The sequence below is a fragment of the Paramisgurnus dabryanus genome, chromosome 21 (genome assembly GCF_030506205.2).
Source record: "Paramisgurnus dabryanus chromosome 21, PD_genome_1.1, whole genome shotgun sequence".
NCBI classification, from domain to species: Eukaryota; Metazoa; Chordata; class Actinopteri; order Cypriniformes; family Cobitidae; genus Paramisgurnus; species Paramisgurnus dabryanus.
This window is the reverse complement of record NC_133357.1, coordinates 22,168,380-22,184,415: the sequence shown is the minus strand read 5'-3', so window position 1 is coordinate 22,184,415 and position 16,036 is coordinate 22,168,380. Positions and strand designations below refer to the sequence as shown.

The window sequence follows — 16,036 nt, the reverse complement described above, 5'->3', positions numbered from 1 at the left end:
ATTGTATTGTTTGTAAACAAACCGTTCACGAGCCCCATTCACTTATACTGATAGTATAATTATTTCCTATGGAAGTAAATGGGGCTCATGAAATATGATATCGCTGCAAAGAACCAAGCACCTTTAAGTTTAAGAATGTACAGAATTGGTAAAATAACTTTAGCACAAACCTTAATGTTTAACACACAAATCATATACTATACAGTATTTACAATACATTTTATTAATTAGCATAGGTTATTTATTTTAAATGTGGATTTTTTTATATTTCTGGTCCTGCAGTTAAAAATCCTGGCTTATAAATAATAAATAATATAATATAATAAATAAATGTATTATATTTTAATAAGCAATGCGTTTTTGTTCATATATGTGAACGTAAAACGGAATAGAGCAGCGCCTCATGGTGATGATGAAATCAGCGCGTGTTCAGTTCAAAGCTCCCTCTGTCAGCGGTGAGAAAGGAGTTTCGTCTATTCCAGCCCACTAAACGCCTCTCCCCCTCTTCTCTCCTCTCCTTTCTCATCCATCCATCGGAAAGCTCTTCTCCCCCCTCCGTCCGCTCATTTATTCCTTTCGGACAGTCACCATTCTTTGACGAAGAACAGAAGCAGCAGGGCGGTGGCGTGAGACCTCAATGCTAGGCATTTGGACGGAAATCCGAGCGTCAAACCTGGAGACACAGGTAGGGGCTCTTTGTTGCGATGCTGTCCGGTCTGTGCTCACTATTCGTCAAGTGTTCACTGTATAGGGGATGAATGTAATCTTAGTGGTGCAAACGAGGGTTCAGCCTAGCCTATATGCCCTTGTGTTGAGGTTGAAACCGTGCGTTTATTATGACATTTGACAACAGGCCGGGTGTCCTTGGTCATGAATATATTTTATCATTTTTACATTAAAACTGGATTTATAGAAGGGTGCTGTTGTGTTTCACGGGTGGTGCTGAACAATACCAGCCTTGGTCTATGCAGGTACACTTTTCACATTTCTCATTAATAACATTTCACGTGTCTATATAACCTATTTCACCTCATGAAGGCTTATCTTATTGCAATCCTTATATTGCGTGTTATTTGACTTATAGGTGTGAATGCCAACGGTCTCTGTATTGGGCTCAGGATGGTTTGCAAACTCGTGCGTTTTGAACTGTTCTTGTATCATGCAGTATAACATTTCCGTTTAATGACATGGATGCCTCACTATAATTTAAAATGTATTTTTGTGGTGCTCACGATGTAACTGAGGTGTCAAGACCCGGCTGATGGTGAATGAAAAGAGGGTGTGGCCAGGGGCGAAAATCTCATCTAAATGTTGGGGGGGACAATAAACATAAAATTTTTCAAGAACAATTTTTGAAGGGGACACCAATAATACAGGCAAAATTGTACTTGCAAGGAAATGGGTACAGATAGAAAACGTTTCTCTTTCTCTATGAACGGACGCAAATTTAATTTTAATACATATGAATGCAGAGGTGAAAAGAGTAATACAATTTTCTACTTAAGTAATAGTAAAGTTACTTTAATAATATTTTACTTAAGTAAAAGTAAAGTTACTGGTCTAAAAATCTACTCAAGTAAAAAGTCATTTTAATTTTAAGAGTTACTTTTTTACAGCGGGGAGAGGTTTCTAGTATAGTTCACAAAGGAAGGATATATACATCTCAAACTATGTTTTTAATTGTAAACATCTCTACAATTAAAGTGCAATAACAAATGTTAATAAAATAAAAAGCTTTTTATAACTAAGAAACATTTATGGAATTATTTAATGATTTTTACAGGTGAGTTATGCACTTTTGAAGCAAAAATAATATGAGGTCAGCAGCTAGTAAATACAATCATTATATGAAGGTTGTAATTGATGTATTGCTGGTAACATACATTGTTATTAAACTATATACATAAATGAACATATAATGAGATGAGTGCCATGGCTATACACTATACATCCTTTACACGTTTATTAGCTCCCAGACCTGTGTACCTGATGTCTTTCAATCTATCTCTCTCGCGCTCTCTCTCTCTCTGCAATGTCTAATGATCTGCGCATTCTCGAGGACGTTCTCAAGTTGTTTGACTTGACGCGAAGCTGCTAGACCTCGGAAGATAATGCGCATGTATTAAAAATGCATCGTGCAAATTAGCGGTTAAACACGGTCGGCAATTCTCAAACTCCGTACTCAAGAGCATGAACCCTACCTGAATGAAACAATCGCTTTGCGTCAATGGCCAGGGGTTTCTTTCGTAAGAATTGAATTGAGGGTCTGCATTAGCCTGCGCCTGTCTCGTCCCTCTCCATGGTTCTTTTTGCGCGTTCCCCCGCCCATCAATCAATCATCCGACCGTGGCGCGTCTTTATCACCTTACTTTTTTATTTATTTTTACTCAGTAACGGATATGATTTAACATGTAGCGAAGTAACCAACAATACTTTAAACATACTTAAGTAAAAGTAAAGTACAGATTTTAAAAACTACTCAAAGTAAAAGTACACAAAAAACTCAGTTACAGCAAGGTGAGTAAATGTAATTTGTTACTTTCAGCTCTGCCTCACCTCTGCATGAATGCATAAAAATGTTTTCTTGATCGTTTATCTGCTTCTGTTCTCAGAAAACGAAATATGTTCATGTTTATATGTCAAAATAGTCCAGTTTTAAAACATATGAGGATAAACTGATAAGTGATGGGAAACGTTGTATTGTATATAGCTTATTAACGCGTCGGCTCCGTACACTTCTCTACCACCGGAATGTGTGGTGGTGAGGTAAAAGGGGCGTGGGCAGTGGACCAAACCACTGTGAGGCAAGGGAGGGGGAATCCAAATATTTAAAACGTTTTTTTGTTGTTGCTCCGTTTGCATTTGTATTGTTTCACTTCTTACACAACTAGTTTAAGTATTATAAATCATTAAATTATTTTCAATACACATATTCTAATGATAATTTAGGGGGGACAACCCTCAGATAGGGGGGGTCCTGTCCCCCCCGACCCCCCCGGGATTTCCGCCCATGGGTGTGGCACCGGGGGCAGTCGCGCGCGCTTCGCGTGGCTCTAAGAGCCAATTATGTGAAAGATGTTGAGGTTTATGGAGAGAGAATGATGAGAATATGCGCTCGTGCGCACCGCGTCTGTTTGCTGTAACAGAAGCCATGCTTCCATTCAGGCTGTGTGCTGTTTATTCATAACCTGAATATGCGTTAAAAAAGTTTGCGAAATCTGCTGTCTCCAAGCTTCATCGGTAAAATGGTGTGGGTGATGATGTCACGAATGACGAAAAACAATTGCCGTCTAAGTTTTGGTGTATAGCAAAAAATCTGACCTTGAGCCGTTTCCATTCATATTTTTGGGTCTACTGTTTCTAGCCCTTTTTTTTTTAGAGAGATAGAGAGAGAGACATGCAAATGTAACATTTCAAATTTTTATTTAATTTAGCTTATCAAATAATATTTAGATCTATATTTATTTGATTTTGATTAACAAAAATGTTTTAAAAGTTTTAAGTTATAATAACCCTGCTAAGGTGAAAAAAATGAATGAAAAGAACAAAGCAGCGGGGCAAATCAAAACACAAAGTTTTAGTATGCAATGAGAACACCCAATAGGCTTGTTTGACTTCATGTGGTGTCGCAAGATATGACAGGCTTTTAACATCAAAGTACTACGACAGCAAACTCCTCGTATAATAGGCTCGTTTGAGATGATTGAATTCTGCGCAGAATCGATCACTATACTCTCATTCCAGCCGAATAATCAAGGACTTTGCTGCCGTAACATGGCTGCAGCAGGCGGAAGGATATAACGCAGCACCCGAAAGTAGTCCCCTTGGTAACTTTCAATAGCTGTGGACTATTTTCAGGCACTGCATAATATCATTGCGCCTCCTGCAGTCATGTTACGGCAGCAATGTCCTTGATTAGGACGCCAGTTTGAGAGTATAGTTCCTAGCCAAATCTGACTAGAAAATTGCAACTTTTAATTTTCAGTCGTTCTTAGTACACGATGTAACTAGAGAAGATTCAAGTTTTAAATAGGAAAAATATTGAAACTTTTTGATTATTTTTGAGCATGATGCTAATGGTCTAATCAGATTCAATGAATTATGCTAAGCTATGCTAAAGGTGCTACTGCCAGACCCAGAGATCGGCTGAATGGATTCCAAAACAGTAAAACTCAATTGTTTAACTCTACACTGTAAAAAAACGGTAGAAATTTCAATGTTATTGCAGCTGGGTTGCCGGTAATTTACCGTAGTTTTACAGTTATGTTATTTACTGGCAAGAGTTTGTTCAAAGTTAAATAAATTTTAAATATTAACAAGTATTTATCTTTACCGAATAAAACTATACAATAACAGCCTCATGCAAAGCATTCTGGGAACCAGAAATCATCATCAACCTTTTTCTGTTTTTGCTTCAGATTTTGTTTCCCAGAATGTTTTGCTTGATGCTGTTTTTTTAGTTTTACTCTGTAAAGACAAAGACTTGTAAATGTTTAATGTTCATTTAACTTTGAACAAACTCTTGCCAGTAGATAACATAAAATGTAAATCTACGGTAAATTACCGGCAACCCAGCTGCAATTTACGGAATTTTTTTACAGTGTAGGGGAGCTGGAAAATAAGCCTATTTTCAAAAAAAGTTGGAGTGTCCCATTGGTTGCACATCATGTGACAGCTGTTTCTTTGACAAAAAGTGTTTCCAAACAAGTTTTTGCGACATAAGGAATCGACATAAATGGAAATCATTTTGTCGACGTTTGCAAAATTTGATCTAAAATAAACATTTCCATCAGCTATATCGTTAAACGTTTTGATGCACTAAAGCTTTTTCCCAAAGAAGCCACGGATGGAAACATGGCTAGAAATGCAGGAATACGCAGAGAGAAAATCCTTGACATTGTTTTTTGACCTGTTGGTGTTGTATTGTGTGTCTTGTTTGTGCATGCAACAAAAATGTAGTTTAAAACAGATTTCTGTGTGGAAAGTTTTAATAGTTTTGCTTGTAGCTGCTTGGATAAGTTTAGAAAGGCTTTCATCTATAGATAAGCAAGTCGAGATGCTTTTCAGGATTCTCACAGTCATCGAAAACCAGGAATGGTAAAATATTTTTTTTAATCTATTAAAAGTGTTTCAGATGTCACTTTAGACACTAGCCAGACCAATAAACAAACACACACTGGAAGTCAACTTCGGGTCAGGGGCATAAACATGACAAAAAAACCTAAAGCGTCAATAATATTGCTTATTCAAACTTATTTTTAAAAGTGTATTTTTATAATGAATTCACAAATTATTAGTCATGCTTAGCTATAACATATTTTATATTATGTATAATATATATATATATATATACATACATATATATATATATATATATATACATATATATATATATATATACATACACATATATATATATATATATATATATATATATATATATATATATATACATACATATATATATACATATATATATATATATATACATATATATACATATATATATATATATATACATACATATATATATATATATATATATATATATATATATATATATATACATATATATATATATATATATATATATATATATATATATATATATATATATACATACATATATATATATATATATATATATATATATATATATACATATATATATATATATATATACATATATATATATATATATACATACATATATATATATATATACATACATATATATATATATATATATACACATACATACATATATATATATATATATACACATATATACATATATATATATATATATATATATATATATATATATATATATATATATATATATATATATATATATATATATATATACATATACAAATATACATATATATACTAAAAATAAATAAAATGTTTATCTTATGTACTGTAAGCCACTGGTATTTGCCTGTGCAGTACCAACTAAATAAAAGTACACTTACAGGTCTGTGTGTTATTCTGCTCCCAAGATATCATTAGGGTTCCTCCTTTAATGTACATTAGTTAAATTTTCTTTTCCCCTGTTTTGTCTTTCGACCAGGTGAAAATTGTAAGTTTGATTGCTTTGAAAAATAATAGCACAACTTAGCTCAACAACCCGTGTAATTTGAGGCATCATTCATGTCTAAAGCATAAAAAGTGCAGGGCGAGTTATATCCTAAAGTTTGTTTAAATTATCAAAAGCAAATGCGAAGGCTTGCCTTAGCACAACTAATTAACTAAAAACCAACAGTTTAATTCTTGACAAGGTTGTTTATTGCAAGCAAGTGATTCTGTGCTGTAGCACAATGTTTGGACTAATTGTACACAGCATGCAGTTAATGGTTGTACTGTTAAGAGATATAATATCTGTCATCCTCCACACGCCTCCAACATGCTCTTAGCATTTCTATATGTTCCATACATACATTTTGCTGACATTTATTGCATTATACTCCATTAGAGATCGTGCACGAAGTTCCTGCTTTCAAACCTTAGATAGAATCCAAGGTGACGGTGTCACAAAGCTTATCAGCAGGTAATCGTGTAATCAGGGTAATCAATACACTAAACACTTGGGCTGTGTCCACAACCCAAAGCAATAGTTAACAGGTAGTGTTTGTTAGGAACCAAAAATGCAACATTTAGTATTAGCTAAAGATATAGTTCACCAGAAAATTATCTTAATTGACTAAAAAATGCTGGGTCAAAATGCCGCCATATTTGAACCTAAAATAAAATAATGTTAATAGGTTTACAGCAGCATTATGACAACTATTTTAATTTGTGCCACCTGATTTGTACCCTGTTTTCTCCAAAGTGAGATCCATTCGGTTTACTCAGCTATCTTATTGCTTTCAGTGCTGACACATCTATAAAATGACCCCGTCTGCTTTTGCACCCTCTTGCAAGGCTGGTAAAGTATAAATCACTCTTCGTTTATGGTTAAAGAAGTGTCCCGTTTGCCTTGATGGTTCGCCAATGGGAGGATGGCTTGGATGGAAAACAGTACCTGTGTGATTGGGTCAGGGATGTAAAGGTGTTTTGATGTTCATTCTGGCTAACAGATGGAGAGATGCGTCCCGTGGGAGCTTATTCGACTATAGTATGTGTGGGCCGGTTGTATGTATGAAGTTCTGTTCTGACAGAACAGAGGAATGTAAATTATTCAGAAGGCAGTTAAGCTTCGTGGTCCGGAGGGTGACAGCGTGACTCGGCTTGATTGCAGTGAGTCGGCGCAATTTTCTCTTGCCGCTTCATCAGACCCCTTTTCACATTCGTCGGATTCACTGACATCTTTTAAATAGACAACCAGGTGGAAAATGAAGCGAAGGCGCGGTGATGTGTTCCAAAGAGGGACTGATACCTCCAGGCTAAATGTAGCTTTCCTGACACAATATCAGATTCATTCTGCACTCCACAGAAAACAAGAAATGTCCCGAAAAAAAATCACAGAAGAGATCTCCTTAAAGGGCCAATATTATGCCCATTTTTACAAGATGTAAAAAATTGTACAAGTCTCAGGTGGGCCTATGTCTGTGAAGTTCAGCTCACAATAACCCATTGATTTATATCCGAGTTATATAGCATGTCCAAAATGTCCCCTATTTGGGCAGGACAGCAAAAAAGTTTTTCATGGGAGTACCTTTAAAGGTCCCGTTCTTTTTTGTGTTTTTGAAGCTTTGATTGTGTTTAGTGTGCAATATAACATGTGTTCATGTTTCACGTGTAAAAACATATTATTTTTCACACAATTTACTGATCTGTATACCGCAATTTTCAATGTCCTAAAAACGGGCTGATGTCTTCCTTGTTCTTTGAAGTCCGTCCTTCAGAAATACGTAATGAGTTCTGATTGTGTAGTTTGTTTAGTGTGTTATGATACGACAGCAGCTTAGCTTGCCATTAGCTTAGATGGCGACTGATGTATTTCTGTGGGCGGAGTTTAGTCCAAAACTCTTATATTGACGTCATTCAATAGGGAAGTAAAGGGCTGTAGTCCAAACCGGCTGTTCGCTGTAGGCTTTGAAATGGGACGTCTGTTAAAGAAAATATATTGCCTGGAAGTGAACTTTGAGGTTTATCATTTTGCATGTATTATTTAGGCTATTACAGCAACATTACACACCAACTAAAGTTTGAAAATGGGATCAGGAAGAACATAAAAAAAACATAACTGTAGAAGGTTAAAAATAGGGACAACAGCTTCTTTAGCCACATTAGTGCTAACAGACATATTTAGAAAAAAGCTTTTGAGTAAATCAAACCAGTTAGTCAGTGTTTGTGGGCGGGGCTTTGTTAGTGTGACATCACATTAGGGGTGGTGCGATATGGGAAAATATCATATCATGGTTGTTATTTAGGAAAAATCACGGTTTAACGATTTTATCATGGCTCTTTTTTATGTTGGTTTTAGGGCTGGGTTTCGATTCAAATTTTAAGAATTGATTCGATTTCGATTCTCAAGATCTTGAATCGATTATCATTATTCGATTTGATCTGATCCGATCTTCGAGATTTAGATAAGTGTTTTTGAAAAAAGCATTTTTTTCCAGCTGTTACCTGAATTACAGGACTGTAGTTATGCAACATATTGATACTATTTGCGTTTCTGGAGTTTTCAAAACAACCGCTTTTGGAACGTTACTGACCTCCATGTTCGTTGTTTTAATGTCCTTCAACCTCGTGCGCATGCGTGAATTCAATGATACGGCAAGTTTAAGTTATTAATTATTAAATCGATCCTTTGAATTCAGCCATACTAATGCCCCCTTTTAAAAATGCAGTCCTACAAGGTAAAAAATATGCATGCGCAGTGCACAGACAGTACAGGTACAACAGCCCATGCGCCAGAAAATATTGAGACAGGACACACATTACACAGATGAAATAGACAGCATTTGCACACACACTATCATTTTCTCTTCTTTTATTTTCACTTCTTCCAAGAACAGAAAGCTGTAGAGCTTTTTCGCCACCATAATGTCGCATACTTGCACTTGTCGCATACTTGATGTAGGCATGATACAACGATATTTCCGAAAAAGTGTATCGTGGTGACATTTTAATTGTTCGTGGTCAAATATCGTCATATCGCACACGCCTACATCACATTAACAACAGAATCAAAACAGCATGTCTAATGAGACTGCTTTGGTTAAATGGGGATTAAAAAAGGATCAGTGGGCGGATTTCCTTCATTGTATGGTAATTGTGTTCACACACATTTATGTCTTAACACCTAGAAAAGTGCTTTTTTCATAATAAGGGCCCTTTTAATTTAGCCCAATTCCAGTTTATTTTACCCGTACAATTTACATGAGTTTTACAGATCAAGTCTCATTTGTTTCTATTTAGTTGCTCTTAGCAATTTCAGGAGAAACATCTCAGTTTATACTTAAATAATGACATGGTTTTTGATCCAACTGTCCCCAATTGGACTCATTTGCATTAGACATGCTCTTGCATTTTAAAAACAGCTGGATGCAGAGCAACAGGATGAAAAAGAACACAGTGCTCTTGAGATGCGCTTTAAAAATCTGGACTGCTTTTATATTCACACGCTGTAAAAACAAAATACCCAGGGTGGGATCATGCAGTGTAATATGTGATGGCTGAAGACATATATGGATGCGTAATTGCTGTAGTGGTGGGGTTGAATTTAAAGATGGTACAGTTTTTCTACTCTTCACCTCCTGTAACAAGTGCTGCATGTGAAGGCAAGCATCACTATTATGATTGCTCATACTGAGATTAAAGGGACACTCCGCTTTTTTGAAAATAGGCTCATTTTCCAGCTCCCCTAGATATGCTAGGAACTATACTCTAGAACTGGCATAATAATCAGTGACTTTACTGATGTAACATGGCTGCAGGAGGCGTAGTGATATTACGCACTGTCCGAAAATAGTCCCCTTGGTTACTTTCAATGGCAGGGGACTATTTTCGGTCAGTGCGTAATATCACTACGCCTGCTGCAGCCATGTTACAGTAGCAAAGTCATCGATTATTACACCAGAATGAGAATATAGTACCTATCTGCTTAGAAAATCCTAACTTTTCATTTTCTGTCAGTCTTGGTACACGATGTAACCACAGAAGAGTCAAGTTTAAAATAGGAAAAATATCGAAACTCTTTGGTTATTTTTTGCCCGATGCTAATGGTCTAATCAGATTCAATGTATTATGCTAAGCTATGCTAAAAGTGCTAGCGCCAGACCCGGAGATCAGATGAATGGATTCCAAAACGGTAAAATATTGTAACTCTAGGGGAGCTGGAAAATTAGCATATTTTTAAAAAAGGAATGTCTTTTTAATGGTTTGTTCTCAACCTTCAAACCCCAGGTGTTAAATGTAGGTGTTTGTGTGACATACTGATGATGAAAATGAGAATAGATCACTGAGGCCATAAGGTCACCTGATAAAGAAATAGTTCACACAAAAATAAAAATCAGGATGTTGTTTTATACTTGTATGAGTTTCTTTTGTTAAACACAAAAGTTGAAGTTTTCCAAGGGTACCATCAACTGTGTGCTTACCATTATTTGTCACTTGTCTTCATCAAGAAACTTACTGTATACAAGTTTATAACAACATGAGGGTGAATGATGACAGAATTTTCCTTTTTGGGTAAACTATCCCTTTGATGACCACCCTACACTATGAACTTTGAGGAACATTCAAGCGACTGCACCGATATGTCCTGGAAATCTCTATTCAATCATGAATCATCATTAAAATTATGTTTGCACAGACATGCTAATCAATATGATTATAAAAGCACACATTTTCACGATCAGACAGCATGTGTTTGATGTGTAAGTGTCTGTGCTAACAGATGTGTTCCTATGTTTGTTTCGTTTCACAGAACCCTTAGTTTTAAAAACAGAAACGCTCATTTGCATAACCCTAATGAGCCCGTCTGCCTATATGCTCATTACAAAGTCCATTTGATCTCACTGTCTAGCAATACATCTCAGGCACGACTCTTGAGACTCCAGAGCCGGTGAGGTAAATGGGACTGATGTATTGAGTGAATGAGTTTGGCCAAAAGAGCCTCTCAGTCATTTGCGAATTGAGTTGGCTACTTTAGTTGCCATTTTAAGAAATTAGTTTAATCAGTAAATGAGCGCTTTGTTACTCCAGGCATTCTGCCACTGCGCCTCGCTAGGCCTGACAAGAGCAAATCTATGAGGTATTTTGTACTGTGCGACTCATACTGTACACATTTTTCTTTTGGTCTTATATTTTGCAGTACACAGATTTTTAGTTAGATATGCACCATAAGTTATTTACATTGGGGGATAAAGCTTTGTTATGCATTCTGACTTATTAACAATGTTTTAGAGTTGGATTTCTCATGCTAAACATAGGCAAAGGCTCAAAAACCAGTTGGATGTATGATGGAGTATTTCTGTTTTTTTTCGTATTCATATATAACAATCTTGCATTATTTCTTTTATGGGCAGTTTTAGTGTAGGAAGTACAGTGGAAGTCCTTATATGGGCACTTTAACTGGAATAGCGCACGCACACACACACCAAGAGCTGACACTGAATTATTGTCACCAACAAAGAAGTGTGTTGTGTTTATGAGGGAAATTTCAATTCAATTCAATTTTATTTATATAGCGCTTTTCACAATTGTTAATTGTTGCAAAGCAGCTGTACATGAGTAGATGTAGAGGAGAACACTGAAAATCAATAGATAGTATAAGAAGTACAATACAGCGGCTAATGATAAACCGTGTAAGCGAGCGTATTAATAATGTAACGTATACAGTAAAGTGCTAAGTTAAGCCAAAGTTGGCTGACTCTCCCTGGGACTAAAAAAACCCCTAGGAAAAAACCCAATGGGAAAAAATCCTAGAAGGAAAAAAAACCCTAGGGAGAAATTAATATTTATATATATATATATATAGACACGGAAGGGATAGGAAGCGGGTAAGCGGATTAAACTGGTTCAGCTTCCCAAGCCAGTAAATTTAAGCTTGTTTAGCTTCCCAAAGAACCCAGCATTAGAGAAACAATGGATTTAGTTTGTTTATCTGGGGTAGCAGCGGAGTTGTGCATGTGTGTTTGTTTAACGCTGGATTTCGTTGAAATGGGCGGTCCCAACCAGGTCATAAGTCGGTACGTAAAACTGCATCAAGTGTATGTGTTTTGTTGGTAATCGGTGTCCAAGTGCAAGGGATAATGTACCACCTGCAGTACGCCTCCAGGGGGTCTGGTTTATGCGAAAAGAATCGGTACAGCTGATCGGTCTTTTACAAATCTCTATAAAGACTCTTTGGATTTATGAAGGATGGAATACTACTCTATAAGTACTCAAGATTAAGCAGAAACAGTGTGTGTGTTATGTGAGCTTTAAACCCTTATGACTTTCAAATCTAAATATTTCACATTTTAGAGTTTGTAGCAAGTACTTTCAAAGAAATGGGTCACATTAAATGAAAATTCTTTCATCATTTTCTCAGTCTCATGTTGTTACAAACCTGTATAAATGTATTTGCTTTAATGAATATGAAGGAAGATATTTTAAGGAATGCTTATAAACAAACCGATCACAGGCCCCATTGACTTCCATAGTAGGTAAAAATACTATGAAAGTCAATGGGGCCTCTGAACGGTTTAATTACAAACATTCCTCAAAATATCTTCATTCGTGTTAATTAGGGCTGGGATAAACGATAATTTTTTAAACTATTAATGCTCAGGTAGGCAGTGGCATTTAAATGATGCCCAATTGGCACTATGGGGCCTAAAGTGTGCCAAGAAAACATCCCCCACACCATTACACGTTGTCCCAGCCCTAGTGTTAATCAGAGCAAAGAAATTTATACAGGTTTGTAAAAACATGAGACTGAGGAAATGATAACAGAATGTTCAATTTTGGGCAAACTATCCCTTTAATAGGCTTGGGTGCTGCGTTGCATTCTGGGATGTGGCGGCCATGTTGATGGCCTCACGAATGTAAACATACAGCAATTCAAATGAGGAGAAGCAGCAGAGTTGGGAGAATAAAAATAAAGAAAAAAGTTTAAAATCCCGAAAAGGATGTGGATTTCACACCAATCTGTAAGCAAAGTCATGTACGACCTAGCTTCACAACTCGCTTAGTTAATGCAGCAGTTTTGTAGTACGAATTTTTGCTGTCAGTCAGCTGGTTGAAATAATAACGCCAAATTAATCAAATTAAGACACACGACTGAGAGGAAGTATGTCTATACATTTCACAAGACTTTTGTACAATGTACAATAAATCTTTGGTGTATCCAGAGGATGTTTGTGAAGTTTTAGCTCAAAATACCATATAGATAATTTATTATAGCATGTTGAAATGGCCACTTTGTAGGTGTGAGCAAAAATGTGCTCTTTTTGGGTGTGTCCTTTAAAATGCAAATAAGCTGATCTCTGCACTAAATGGCAGTGTCATTGTTGGATAGTGCAGATTAAGGGGCGGTATTATCCCCTTCTGACATCACAGGCGAGCCAAATTTCAATGACCTATTTTTTCGCATGCTTGTAGAGAATGGTTTACCAAAACTAAGTTACTGGGTTGATCTTTTTCACATTTTCTAGGTTGATAGAAGCTCTGGGGACTCAATTATAGCACTTAAACATGGATAAAGTCAGATTTTCATGGTATGTCTCCTTTAAAAAAGGAAACCATATTCGTCCCATCATGATTGTTGCATCAATTCTGAGAGAATTTTCATTTTTGGGTGAACTATTCCTTTAAATTTTTCCATCCAGCCGTTTCAAGTGCATTCCCTAGTGCTAATTTCCCCAATGCTAATTTCATATGTGAGGAAAAGCAGCCAAGCAATGCTGCACAGTTGTTTGGGGCCTTACGTTCGTTGTTCAAGTGAATCCCTAAGAGCCAAAGGCTCACCGAAGCGAGATCAATGCAAATTTTTGAAACTCAGTTTACTTCGTTGCAAATCCTAAAAAAATGCAAGCTCCACTGTTAGACCATATTCAGATGTCAATCATCAAGTGAATGCCCTCCGGCATGAATTCATACTTAAATCTTTTATTCTTTTTTTTCAGACACTTTATCCATTGACAGTTCATGTTTGTATCACCATGGCAACAGGATTTTAAAGAGCACCTCTCTTTACCTTAGCCTTGCATCGCTTTTTGTTGTCATTTTCTTGTCTTGAGATGTGTTCATAAAGCGTGCTTCAATCAATGTGTCAAAATGTGTCAACGCAAACTCTGTCATTGTGTCACATCGAATGTCTTAAAGTAGCTTATTCTGACAGTGATGAAAATAACTATAATAACAAAGGTACATTGTAAGCATGTTTGCTCTGGAATGTAACTTGCTTTCATTAGGGATTAAGACACTAAGCAAATTGAATCAACCTTGCCCTCCAGCAAAACACTGATTTCCTCGAGGAGCCTCTGTAGTTTGTGATATGGAAAGTTAGATGAAATAAATGATCACCATCTAATTATTTGTGTCGATATCTGTTCGTGAACGCAATAGAGAGGCACATTTTATTATGGGGTGTCCTTGGAAGAGAAACGTCTTATTCAATATGCATTTATCTGCATGCCCTTCTGTGATCTAAGATATCACATTCTCCCATACGGAAAACTGATATATGGTAATACAAGTAAAAAAATAAAAAATAAAAAATAAAAAAATAAATATATATATATTCTGTTGAGACATTCAGATGGTAGAGTCAAAATTTGGCGTAAACAGAATGAGAACATGGATCCATCATATGTTGTTACCCCTGTGCAGGCTGGTGGTGCTGGTGTAATGGTGGGGGATGTTTTCTTGGCACACTTTAGGCCTCATAGTGCCAATTGGGCATCATTTAAATGCCACTGCCTACCTGAGCATTGTTTCTGACCATGTCCATCCCTTTATGACCACCATGTACCCATCCTCTGATGGCTACTTCCAGCCGCACCATGTCACAAAGCTCGAATCATATACATATATATATATATATATATATATATATATATATATATATATATATATATATATATATATATACACACTAAACATATTTTTGTTTTTTGAACATTTATATTCAAACAAAATATCGAGCACTCATAATCTTTCAAAAAGTGCTGCGATCTTTTCTGCACCGAGTACAGTACAGATAAAGATCGCCATTGTATCAGAACAAATCTATGATGTTATACAGGAGTATTCAGGGATAGCCTTTTCACAACCTGTTGTAATGCTACTGTACTATGAGATGTTAGCCTGGTTAGCCAGACCTACATCAAGATGTAAGGTCTGGCAACTCTTCACACAAACGGCTCAATGTAAGGGGCGGGATATAAGGTTGTCCCTCAAAATGCCTCTGCACGCAATAGGATAGCGCTATGACGGATCAGAGCAACGAAGAAGGTGATGTAGTTACCGTAACCAGTCGGCAAAACTCCAAACACATCTTTCTTGCTTAAAAAGGACTTCAGTAGGGTTTATTTGCTCTTCTCTCAAAGAAAAACATAAGTCTAAGTCCTCCAGAGTCGCGGCCAAAGCCGCTTCAAAAGATAGCTGTTCGCCAGCAGCAGCAGCCATTCTCTGTTTTCAAGTAGGAACCGTTGCAGCTCTGTCGTCATCATGTTAAGCCCGCCCCACAGACGCTACACACGATGTGATTGGCCTGACCAAATTTTGGTTTTTGGACCGGTTAAGTGTATTGTGAGTGCCTAGACTAAACCCTGGCAGCAAATATATTTGCGGCCGCTAGGGTGCGTCTAGATTTCTAGGCTAATGAGATGTTTGTTCCCACTTTCACTGGTCTCCATTTTAACCGCAACGAAAGGACACTCTGGTTAAGGTGTTACACTCTCGCTATGAACCCTACATTCTTGTCAGCTTTTCTGTTTAACTCGTTTTATTAAAGGATGCCTTTTGAAACCCCTGAATCGATTTCAATGGGCTTAAGCTAAAAACCGCTGACAGAAAAATCCCATTCTTGGGACAAGGACACTTCCGAGCTGAACTCCATACATCAGCCAAACTCTCGTCAGGGTAATGTGAT

General features: G+C 36.5%; 1 protein-coding gene across 10 annotated transcripts in view; it reads left to right on the top strand.

Annotated features, from left to right (window-relative positions):
- The first annotated feature begins 441 nt into the window (after positions 1 to 441).
- LOC135775778 (band 4.1-like protein 1) overlaps positions 442 to 16,036 on the top strand; it is an 80,559-nt gene continuing 64,964 nt past the window's right edge. For 9 of the 10 annotated variants that reach the window (XR_012335647.1, XR_010543939.2, XM_065286257.2 and 6 more), the window contains exon 1: positions 442 to 685. The gene's annotated coding sequence lies outside the window, so the exon portion shown is untranslated. Of the gene's footprint in view, positions 686 to 875; positions 972 to 16,036 lie in introns of those variants that run through there. The other variant, XM_073813044.1, reaches the window with a different exon arrangement.